Genomic DNA, 12205 nt, shown 5'->3' on the forward strand with positions numbered 1-12205 from the left:
GATTTGTCTTATTGTTTTAGACACGTTTCATTTATTTACTGCCTCAGCTACGCATAACTTAAAATTAGCACCAACGTAGCTGTTGTAGCTAGCATATCCTAGCAGCTAGTTGCACACGTGATTCTGGCATATTGGAGCCCCTTTTCTTAATAACCTCTTCTACTGATGGTTGTTTTAGCAAAAGCCAAACTTTAACAATACTACAAATAATCCTTGTCGAGCATGCTTAATACGCTATAGATCTCAGTGCTGTACAGGATACAGTTTGCGAGTAAAGGTTGAACATTGATACCCCTGATGTATAACTATGGGTTTAAACGAAACAAACTAACAGCCTTAGTGGTTAGGGTGATGAACAGGACAGGGTATTTTAGAGGATACTCTTTGGTAAGAAGGAGACTGTAAAAGCTCCCCTGTTGTATTAGAGCGACCAGTGAAGCCACTGAGATGCAGTGTCTTCTCTATCGCTGTTTCCCCCAGCACTCAGTTTATAATGCTAACTGCTTCCCACTGATTTAAAATATACTTTGGTGCTGAGGTGTAGTCTCAACACTACAGTACACGCATATTTCTTAATTATGTATTTTATTTCAAAAACTCTTTACCTTTTGTTTTGATTTCGCATCAACTGCTAAACAGTACCAATAAAACAAATGTAAAAATGTTTTAGAAGTATTTTTTTTATTCTGCAGTCCAAGCTTTAAGATAAAAAGTGGCTCAAGCACACCATGTAAATGTCTGTATATAAAATGTTAATATAAACATGTCTTTCTGCTAGGTACCATGATTTTTATTTTTTTTTTAACCCTGGCCCAAAAACCCCTAGTGAGCCCCCAGCAGCCCCTGGCAAAAATAGATGTGTATGAGCAGCAGCTCATTAAAAAATGGACACACTGATTAACATATGACTTTACTGAAAGCCCAGGATGCATGTTTTTTTTTTTTTTTTTTTTTTTTTTTTTTTTCCCTAAACATATGCTATAAAATAGGATAAAGAAGCAATGACCTGTCATTAAAATACACGAAATGACCAAAATCTGCTTTTTTAATTAATTTTTATACTATACAGCAATGTCTTCTGACTGCATTTCAGTAAGGTTTAAGCCCAATGACCACAGAAAATGAGTCTAATTAAAGTTCTTTCATTTGCACACACAAGATACCTGTGCTGCAAGACTTTCATCCTCCTTGCAAAGCCTCTGCTGAAAATATTAATTAAATATCAGGCACAAAAACAAATTATTTTATTATTTCTCAAAAAATTAATTAGGAAAACAGAAATTCTCGACGGCTTGCATGTTTTGTAAAATGTTTTGTCAAAGAACTCTGAGGATTTGAGAATTAGAATTGTTTCTCTCCACAAAGATGGCCGAGGCTATAAGATCGTTAACACCCTGAAACTGAGATACAGTACAGTGGCCAGGGTCATACAGAGGTTTTCCAAGACAGGTTCCACTTGGAACAGACCTTGGAAGAGTCAATCAAAAATTTGAGTCCTTGTGCTGTGCATCGGGTGCAGAATCTGGCTTCAAAAAACAGACACGAGTGTTGCCTGCTTTGCTTTAGATGTTGCAGAAGCGGAAGGTCTGCTTGTCAATGCTCGGACCATACGCGGCACACTGAAATGACGGTTTGCATGACCGTCGTCCCAGAAGGAAGCCTCTTCTAAAGCTGACTCACTAGAAAGCATGCACCAGTTTGCTGAATACAACCTGCCCAAGAGCATGAATTACTGAAACCATGTCTTGCATGAGCTGCGGTTCATTGAGGGGAAACATGGATTCCAACATGTACTGTGACATATTGAAGCAGAACATAATGCCCTCCCTACAGAAACTGGGCCTAATGGCATTTTTACAACATGCTAACGATCCCAAAGGTAAAGGGGATTGAGTGGCCAAGTATGTCTCCATACCCAAACCCTATTGAGCACCTGTGGGGGATCCTCAAGCAGAAGGTGGAGAAGCGCCATGACTTTCAGCAAGTTTCTTCACACATTACCATTGGTTTCTTGGTCACCTCTCTTACTGTAGCTAGTTTTAAGAAGGGTTCTGGTTGTTCCATACTTCTTCCATTTCAAAGATTGTGTGCTGTGCTGGTCTGGGGAATTTTTGCACTATTGAAGATTCCTGTGTCCCTACATAGTCTCATATCAGTTTGCAGGCTGTTCTTTTGATCTCTCTTTGCTCTGATATGCAGTAGTATTTTTAGTTTTTGACCTTGCATAGGTAGATCTGCCTTTCCACATTGTCTGATCAGTTTGCCACAGGTAAACGCCTGTTAGTGTAGCAACATCTCAATGATGAGTCAGATAGGTGGGATGCACCTGAGCTAATTTTAAGTGTCATAGTAAGGGGTGTGAGTGCTCACAGCAATGTTATATTGCAGGTTTTTCTTTTAAATAAATTTGCCAAGCCATCACTTATCTGTTGGCGTATTGAGGAAATATTTCGTTTTACATAAATCTACAATCGCTTTAGCATAATACAATGTGAAGAATACAGGGATCTAAATATCTTCTGTTGTTCCCACATCACATCAAAATTGAGGAATCGACATAAAATGATGATTAGAAATGAAAATCACCTCACTAACTATCACCATATGGAATACTGCAACATTAATGCAAATTTTCTGAACTTGTTTTCTTTTACCAGTCTGATGTGATTTATCAAACAGCTTTGTTCAGCTTAATGTATACCAACATCATCTAATTGTTTGATAGATTTCCTGTCCCTTGCTTGCTGCGACAGCAGAAATTCTAACTTTAATCAGTCCTTCGCCATTAGATATATACACTGCCTGCTGGACTTTAGGTAACTTCAGAAGTTATCAGTGCTTTTTAATACTTTTGTGACTAATTTGCTAAGATCATAGCACAATATGTTTAGAAATACCTACAATGCATTATAGTGTGAAGGCAGCATATTTTGGGCAGAATTTTGAGATCAGGATTTACTGTACCAAGTGGAAGGCAGCCACCCACTACAGTGACTTTCAACAATGTGGCAGCTTGTCACAGGTTAATGGGGTAGTGTATTTACATAAGTAAATGATTTGAAGATGGTTGACATTTTATTCCCTCTTTTCGTTGACAGGTATGAGTCATTTGTGCTTGTGAATTGGCAAAAGCTATTCAGTAGGTAAGAAAAGAAAAACTTACTTTCTATTGTAACTTCACAGTTTATGTAACAAGTTTATGTAGCCAGCTTATAACTTCATTTCGACTAAATGATATCGAAATTTTATGACACATGATGCACTTTTTGACTATTTTTAACACCAGGTTCTGTTGTAGATTTCCTTACAATCTAGAGTCAAACAAACAAATAAATCATTAAGAGGATTAGGTCTTTTTAGTCATTCTGTGCCTTTTGTAGACTCAGAATCCATTTTATTGCGACATATATTACAACATTATTGCGTTATAATGACAGAAGTGGAACCCCTTTAAATTTTTTACTAATCAACCTAAACATCTGCCATATTGTGCATTCTGAGATACTTTTCTGCTCACCACATTTGCAGAGAGCTTATATGATTTAGGTTGTCATTTCCTGTCAGTTCAAACTAGTCTGGCCATTCTCTTCACAAAGCATTTCCAGCTTCAGCAATACTGCATACTGGGTGTTTTTTTTTTTGTGTGTATTTCAAGCCATCCCCTTTAAACATGAGGAATTGTTATGCATGAAAATCCCAGGAGATCAGCAGTTTCTGAAATACTCCAATAAAACAGCCCATCTGGCACCAACAACCCTGTCAAAGTCACTCACATCACATTTTCTCCCTCTATTCCTCTGTTTGATGTAAACATTACCTGAACCTCTTGACCAGCATCAGCATATTATGCATTGTGCTGCTGCCACATGAATGTGGCAAAAAAATAATAATAATAATTATTATTATTAAAATGGCCAGTGAGGGTGTATCATGTTTCCTGCATATTTCCTAGCCCGATCACTCATTTGTTTCTGTTGAATAGGGTTACCAGCAGCTGCTTTGTAAGAAACAACAGAAACACATTGTTTATGCAAAGAAGGATCTATGTAAATGACTGGTTTGCACTGATTCTCGAATGCTATTACTGTATAGTTGAAAACAGTTTTGTATTTAACACTTTTGTAATGATATTTTATAATCTAGTTTTAATAATCTTAACTAGCAATAGTCAAGCATTTGTATTTATTGTGGTTAAAATGTGTATACACGCTCATGCATTTATTAAATAAAGGTCATTCAAGTGTTACTCTGTATTTTAGTCAAGCTATTATTATCTGTAATTTATAACGCCGGTTCCTGTGAAAAGGCTCAAACCTAATGGTAATGCAAAACTTGTTGCATTGTATGGATATTTTACACGTTTGAGGAATATGTCCGAGATGGCAAAAGTACACACAGCCTTAATATATAATACAAAATCATTTCCAATTTTGTTACCTGATGAATGTATACAGACTGAACAACCACCATATAGAACGCAACCAGAGAAAAGCTGATAATCCTGACTCTGTTCTCAATCATGTTTACATCGCTGGATGCGTCATCTACGTTCCACTCCATACTACTTGTTGCCTCCTGCTTTGCTCGTTAGCTTTGTAAATTAGCCTACGTCTGTGGTAATACACCGGGTGTAGGTTGAAAAGGCCGCACAATGACCAGAAATGACTGAGAAGAAAAAATATTTATCGTGTCACCAAATAGATTAAAACTAATGAGTCTTGTTTGAAAATGAAGAAAGTATCGATATTTGTGTAAAAATGTAATAAGTGAAACTAAAAAGTTCTCCAATAAATAGTACAGTACTAATAGCAGAAAAATCGACTTAAGTACAATACCTGTATCTCAGTGTGAAAGGGCGACTCATGAAAAGCAAAACAGCATGGCAGTCTAAACAACTGCAGTGTTTAGACTGACAGACACAGACTGAAAAAATGTACACTTTGTGTGCAATACATGAAAATAAAAAAAAGATTTGTATATGTTGTATTGTAATGGGTCCTATTCCAGCTTTTACTGAAGTGACTGTGCAGATAGCTCCCTTGTGCTGTTTGCTTTGTTCATAATGTACACTAGGAACTTCTTTTCCTGCTTTCTGTCATGCCCGGCTTTCTGCCCGCTTCAGATCATTACTGCTGGCAGCAACAATACATCTCCCACATGCTGTGTCCCTGCAGGAAGAGGCCGAGGTAGCCGCAAAAGAAAAAAGAAAAAAAAACGGCCTGTGTCATCAGGAATTTTACTGGGCACAGATCGACTTTATGACTTTGAGATGAACTGCAGTTTCCTCCTGGTTCACACAGCTAAGCATGTACTGGCAAGCTGAAGCCTAACACTAGAAGCCTAACACTAACTATTAGTAATAATGACTGCCCAGGGAGGAATCGTAGCAATCGTCACTCTCCCACTTTTTTTTTCTTTTTTATCTTTTTCCCTTTGATTCTTTTTATGTATCTCTTTACAGTGAAGGCAGATCTGACATTCATGTTGTTGTTTAAATGCTTATTATGGAAAGATGACGCATTAAGAAAACCAAAACACCACGCTGCGCTTAACCAGCTTCGTTATTCGAATGCCTTTTCCGTTTGCTGGCTTTTCAAAAAAAAAGTGGCGCTTAGTGAATTTTCTACCAGCAATCATTCAATTATGTCTTATCGCTCGAAAACACAAAGTCATATGTCATGCAGAGAAGACTTATCGAGTCTAGTTTTAATTAGAAATCAGTTGGGAAAGGGACAGGAAGGAGAAACGTAACCTTCATGAATACCTTTATGCATCATTAATCGGATAAAGCTGGACCGCTCGCATTAAAACAGGAAGCAGCCGCAAGGATAAAATTATCTGACAATGTCACAGGAATACACTGACTTTAATTACTAACTAGGCTCCAATCCATTCCCTTATCTCTATTAATATCTATTTTATTTTATTTTTTTCATTCCTTCAGTTATTTTTCCTGGAGCAGTATTTTTTATTTTCACTGGTATGTGTGGACTTAGTGAGCTAAGCTGTGAAAATTAATAATTAGTATATCCGTGTTTTTATTACACACATTGTATCATGCAGAGATGTTCACTGCACAGTTGTGTGATTGTTCTTTTTTATAGTCATTAATTTCTACTGCAGATGTAGGTCAGTAAACTCCAACTTTGTATTTAACTACAAAGTCATGCATTTTAGAGCTTTGCTTATGGAACTCTATGGATGTAACGACCAAAGAGATTCCTTGCAGAGTGTTTTGAATAGACTTGAGTATAAAAATAAGTCTAAGACAGCAGTTGGCTTTAAAAAAGAAAAAGAAAATAGGAGCTTTTTTCTACTGTGATTGAATGTTTTTGTAATGCAGTCCCACTCTGACTCCCTTTTGATCCTCACATGAATCGTTGTATTATTTCTATCCTCTGGTTGTTTTGTCTGATGATTTCAGTCTCTTAAAATTTTCTCGGAGAGTCAATAGATTGCTTGTGCCCTCTTTCATGAATATACATGGTTGAGCTGGATGGTACCTCATGCATGCCAAAAAGGCAAAGGGGTGAATGCCTTTGGCACTAAGTCACACTTGAATGACTTCTGCTTTAGTGTATTTCCTGACCACAGCTGAAGCTAAGAAATTAGCCCATAATTAAAGAAGACATTCTCAAGACAGGACTGAAAATTCAAGGTAATGAATGCAAATTCTAGTTAAAATATTTTAAAGAATTACTGTCATCTAGGAATTGCTTTTCATATATGATGGTTTTATTTATATATATATAATATATATAATATTCTCCTGTACTCATTGCAGGATTTTATATATTACTTAGTCAAATAGGCACCTAATCCTTGTCCATGGCCGCCTTACCTGCCATCAACTTTGCATTTGCATTCTGCTATAGCAGAGCTTATAAATGATCCTCTCCATATATTTTATTCACTTGTGTATTTCTGTGCTGACTGTAGCTGGCAGGCAGAGTGACACAGCATGCACTCGGCAGCTTTCTGCGCACAGGAGATGGATGGGTGTAATGGAGTATCTCTGCCCTGCAATGCATAAACCTGCCAATTGATATATCCCACTTAGATTTCAATTCCAAGCAATATTGTACTGCCGAGATTCATACAGCAACCACTGTTGATTCGCCCCTCATATTTGAGAAAGGCTGGTCATATTTTTTTCAACCACGTAGTACATGATAGGAAAATGAGTGTCCAGATCCATGATGTGTAGCAAATTGCCCCCTAGTGCAAAGCCACTTAGTCTTTATACATGCTTTATAAAACCTGTTCTCAAGCATGCCAGATGTGCTTTTATATGAAGATTAGGTACCTTTACCCTTTAAGCTATTGATTATGACCTGGATGTGTGTTGGGGCTGTAATATATGTCTAAACTTTGCAAACACACATTTCTGATATACATCCGGCATATTTTTTCTGTATTTTTTTTTCTATTTTTTTTGTAGACATAAAAGCTTTACTCTGAGCTTTACTTGTAAATGTTTACAGTTACAGTACTGAGTCACAAAATACAGACTCCATAGTAAAGCACTATTATAACAGAACATTTCAAGGATAGCCATTGACGCAACAGACTGCTCTCCACTGGTTTCAAATTTCCCTCAACAACTAGCAAAAATCACAGAACACAGTTGCCATTGCTGTGAACATTCCATTGCTGATAAAAATGAGTGTAGATTCAGTGATGTATTATTTATGTTGATATGAATAGATTAGCTCTGTTTGAGGCTTGCTATCTTCATGAAACTTGCTTTATGCACAGGGGCATTGTCATGCTGGAACAGGTTTGGGTCTTCTAAATCAAGTGAAGGCGTGTATATAATCCTTTGCGAATCCAGACATCCTGTGCTGTACTCTTACTTTGTGATGTCATTTTGGGGAAAGAACCACATGTGGCTGAAAAAGCCAGGTTGTCTAAAGATTGTATATTCATGTATATATGCAGGGTGTGAGTTTGCCCATAGTTCTTGCTGTCAATCGGAAGACGTTTTGCTGGTGTACTGACTGGAGCTGATGAGCCATTTAAAAAAAGTCTCTTGACTTGTTTTTCTTTTTGGTTCCAAGACTCTAAGAATAATATCAAACTAAATCTAGTTAGACCGTGAAATTTTTTTATTGACTTTGAATGAGACAGATTTACATACAGTATTTAAGTCGCACTGGATATGAGCATCTGCTAGGTGTTGTAAATGGTGGTAGCGTTGATTGAAAAACTTGTTGAACATGATGACTAAAGGCTCTTAACAATCTATAGACAAAACACCAGTGTGAGGAAATGTTTTTTAACAGAATCATGCAGTTGTTTAATAACAAAATGAAAGAGAATGTGCCAATATTGTCAGACTGACTTTTTAGCTATAACTGATTATAATACCATGAATTTTGTCTCAAAGTTACGTATGTAACCCTAGTTCCATGAGGGAACGAGACGCTGCGTCACAACGCTGTGGGAACGTTTCGCTTTGTCTACGCTCTGAATCACGTGTGTAATCTATCCAATGGGTCACGTCATGACCAAGAAGTTATAAAAAGCACATGCAGGCAAGGGGATGCAGTATCTGGTTCCCTCTGGGAACTAGGGTTACATACATAACCTAGAGACTGTCCTTTTCAGGAACTTGTGCTGCATTGCAACGCTTTGGGAACGAGAGTCTAATACCACCAGACTGACCAGTCCCTGACTAGTGTGTATGGGCACAACTTGGTCGAAGAACAGAGTAGCCAGGAGTGGCACGGAGGTTGAGGTTATAGAACCTGTCAAAGGTTAGCGGGGTGGACCAGCCCGCAGCATTGCAGATGTCTTGGATGTACACTCCAGAGGACCAAGCCTTAGAGGCTGCCACACTCCAGGTTAAGTATCAAAACTCTGCACGGATTCTGCACTGAACTCCTGCTCTCAGTGATGGCAGCCTCCCTTGGGGCCACAGGAGGATCTGGTGCGCCAGCCTGCACAGGGGGTGTGAATGCAGACCACTCTGGTGGTTGATGTACGAGACCACTAAAGTGTTGTCCGAACGGATCAACACGTGGTGACCTGAGGTCCGGGAGTAAATGCTTCAGTGCTACTCTGAACTACAACTCTAGGCAATTAATGTGCCATAGACATTAGGCGGAGTGGCTATTGATGACCACTCTCCACCCTGTGAGGGACACATCCATTGTAAGCATTACACAACTACCAGGGACTCCCAGCAGAGGGCCTTGAAATAGTAACCCAGAATCTCTCCAAACATCTAAGGCATGTAGGTCTCGCGGAATGGCCTTGATCGTACAGAGGGGATTGCCCTTCTGTAAGAACCCTTGGGTCCTAAACCACTGAAGGGGTCTTGTACAGGGGGCCAAGGGGAATCACATTGGACGCTGCTGCCATGTGCCCAATCAGTCTCCGGAACTGCTTGACCGTGAGCAACTGCCCTTCTCTGACCCTGCTGACAGCCAAAAGAATGGACGCAATGCGGGCGGGAGAAAAATGGGCGTGCATAGTGGTCAAAATACCAAATGACACGAGATAAGTAGTTCTCTGTAAGGGAGGAAGCACACTCTTCTTGACGTTCAGCACAAACCCCGGCTCCTTTATGTGAGCGAGAACGACATCTCTGACCTCCGGTACACATAGAGCCAGGGCAAGCTAGAGTTCTCCTGGTCCGCTATGATGCAGGGTGGAAATCGAGGAGGGAGGGAGCTGGAGGTGGCTGTGCCCTGAAACACATTTCGTGGCAGGGTTAATGTACCAGGTCCCTGGGGGCTCCGAGGCCAGGTGGGCACTGTAAAATGTGGTGCAACACGCCCCCTGGACAATTCACTAAAACATCCTATGTTAGGACCTTTTGGGCAAAGCCTTCTTTTTGAAGATGTCCGTCCTCAGATCGGGCTTAGACTCTCCCAAAACCTTTCAACTACCGAGTTAACGGGGTCCACGAGTAGGCTGGAAGGCAAGAGGGGAGCATTCAGCAGCATGGCTCTATTTCTGTCAGAGCTGTCTGAGAAGGTGAGCCGTAAGTGCTTCTCAGTAGAGGATAGGGCAGCCATGGACCAGCCAATGGTCTCTTTAGGGGCTGTCTCTTTAGTCTCTTTAGTAGCTCTCAAAGCCAGGTCGTGCAGAGCTCGTGCACCTGGCCGCCCGTGATGTCAATGATAGTAGGTCGGCTTGGTACAGCTGCAACACCACCATGGTTTGCAGGCATACAGTGGCCTGGCCTGCCGAGGCGTACGCCTTACCCAGAAGCCCTGTGACGTTAGCATATAACGCTGTTTTGGGTTATAGTGGCGGGCCGAGAAAGGCTTTGTCTAGGACCTGGACACCTCGGTGTGCAGGTCAGGAAAGAATTGTAGACTCTGACGTAAACATTGTGAGGCCGGGAGCAAAAAGCGATTGTGGTGCTTGCGGGACGAAGAGGATTTACGCTCATTAGCCGGCCAAGCTAGATCCAGCTTATCAACGGCATGTGTCACAACCTCCATGAGCTCTTTTAACTCTTGCTTGCTAATCGCTTTATAGCTTCCTGTTCGTGACGTCGCCGCACCTTCCACTAGACAGATTACACACGTGATTCAGAGTGTGGACAACGCAGAAGCATTCCCAAAGTGTTGCGACGCATCTCGAGGTCCTGAAAGGGAAAATATATATCTATATCTATATATATTCAAAGGAGGACACAGATCTTGAGTCAGTTGAATGCATGCGACATGCATGTCGTATTCTATATACTATGTATGTGACAAATGAAATTTGATTTGATTGACATCTTGAAACTAATTAATGTGCATTCATTCTTATTCCCATTGATAAATAGTAGTTATATATGTAAATTACAGAATATATTTCCTACAAGAAGAGTAATAAATATCTAATATCTAAGCTTTTCCTTTTAAAAATGTGGGCCCCTCCATCTAATACAGTTAATAATACAGATTTTCACAGTGGATTTTTTCTGGTTTTCTCCACCCTCCCGAAACATGGCAGAAGCTGGATTCACTACTTCAAATTGCTCCTGAGTGTAAAAGAGTATGTGTGAAGAGGTATGTGTAGGAAGGTGTGGGTGTGTGGTATTCTGCTATGGACTAGCATTCTGTTCAGATTTTATTCTCACCCCTCAAGTGTTTATACTTTTTTTTTTTTTTTACACTATTTTGGCTTGATTTCCCTCTAAACTGAAAACAACTCTAATATTAATTCTGGTCATGTGTGTCATACTTTCGTGTGTACGCCCTTCAATTCATGTACAGCTGACTCTCAATGGCCTGCTGTTTTTAAGCATTTAATCTGCGCTTGCATGAGAAGCAGACACTGGAGAGCAGTATTTTACTGCCACTTAAGTTAATCAAATTTGAATAGCAGTTTGGATGTGTTTGGCAGGTGGTGCAGCATGCTGTGTGTGTGTGTGTGTGTGTGTAAATATATATACATGTGTGTGTGTGTGTGTGCGCACACGCACTGAGGTGTGCTGCTACTGTGACATGCTGCAATTACTGTGTGAGATCGTCAGACCGGGAGAAGAGAAGGTGACTGGGCAGACAGGGCAGTGATACAGCACAGGTGCTCCAGCACTCAATACTTCCTGCTGTTCTGTCAGTCACACAAATGAGTCCTGTACCCGAGAATATATTTCACTATTATAACCTATAATTTGTCATGATACCATGAGCTTTGATGGATGCAGTTTGAAGGTTAATCATTTTTGGAAATTTTGACGTGTGTGCGGGATTATATTATAAGTTTGTAGTAACCAAACGTCCACAAGCACATTTGATCTTATCCCCAGGATAGGAATATGTGATAGTTTTGACTCTGTGAAGGTTTTAAGTGGTAATAATGAGGTTTCAGATGTTGAAAAAAACAAAACAAAAACAGGCCAATCATTTCCCGAGGTTATAGAGTACTGAATTTAAGGTCTGGATATAGCATCAAATCTCACAATTATAATAATGGAAGGTTGTCACGAGGACGAATGTGTGTATGTGCATGTATGCGTGTGTGCATGTGGTGTCTTCTCATTTCCTCAAGCGTTTATATTACAAAAAGTGCAATAAATCATTCATTCATCTTTAGTAAGTGTTTGAGCTTGAGCGTATCCTGGGAACACTGAGAAAAGGGAAGGGAAGAGAATACACCTTAGATGGGACACATTCTTTTGAGGACACCATTCTCTTTCTCACACACACACACACGCACACGCACACACACACACACACACATTATAACTACAGGC

At 39.8% G+C, this 12205-nt stretch overlaps 2 protein-coding genes across 8 annotated transcripts in view; both read left to right on the top strand.

The window, feature by feature from the left end:
• cers6 (ceramide synthase 6) overlaps window positions 1-12205 on the top strand; it is a 248058-nt gene that overhangs the window by 138772 nt on the left and 97081 nt on the right. The window lies entirely within an intron of this gene.
• Window positions 1-12205, top strand: part of b3galt1b (UDP-Gal:betaGlcNAc beta 1,3-galactosyltransferase, polypeptide 1b) — a 112280-nt gene that overhangs the window by 94985 nt on the left and 5090 nt on the right. Inside the window, exon 3 of one of the 6 annotated variants that reach the window (XM_083538074.1) lies at window positions 3099-3143. The exons of the other annotated variants lie outside the window; for them this stretch is intronic. The gene's annotated coding sequence lies outside the window, so the exon portion shown is untranslated. The remainder of the gene's footprint in view (window positions 1-3098; window positions 3144-12205) is intronic. 6 annotated transcript variants of the gene reach the window in all.

This window comes from Silurus aristotelis (genome assembly GCF_946808225.1).
Source record: "Silurus aristotelis genome assembly, chromosome: 3".
Taxonomy (NCBI): domain Eukaryota; kingdom Metazoa; phylum Chordata; class Actinopteri; order Siluriformes; family Siluridae; genus Silurus; species Silurus aristotelis.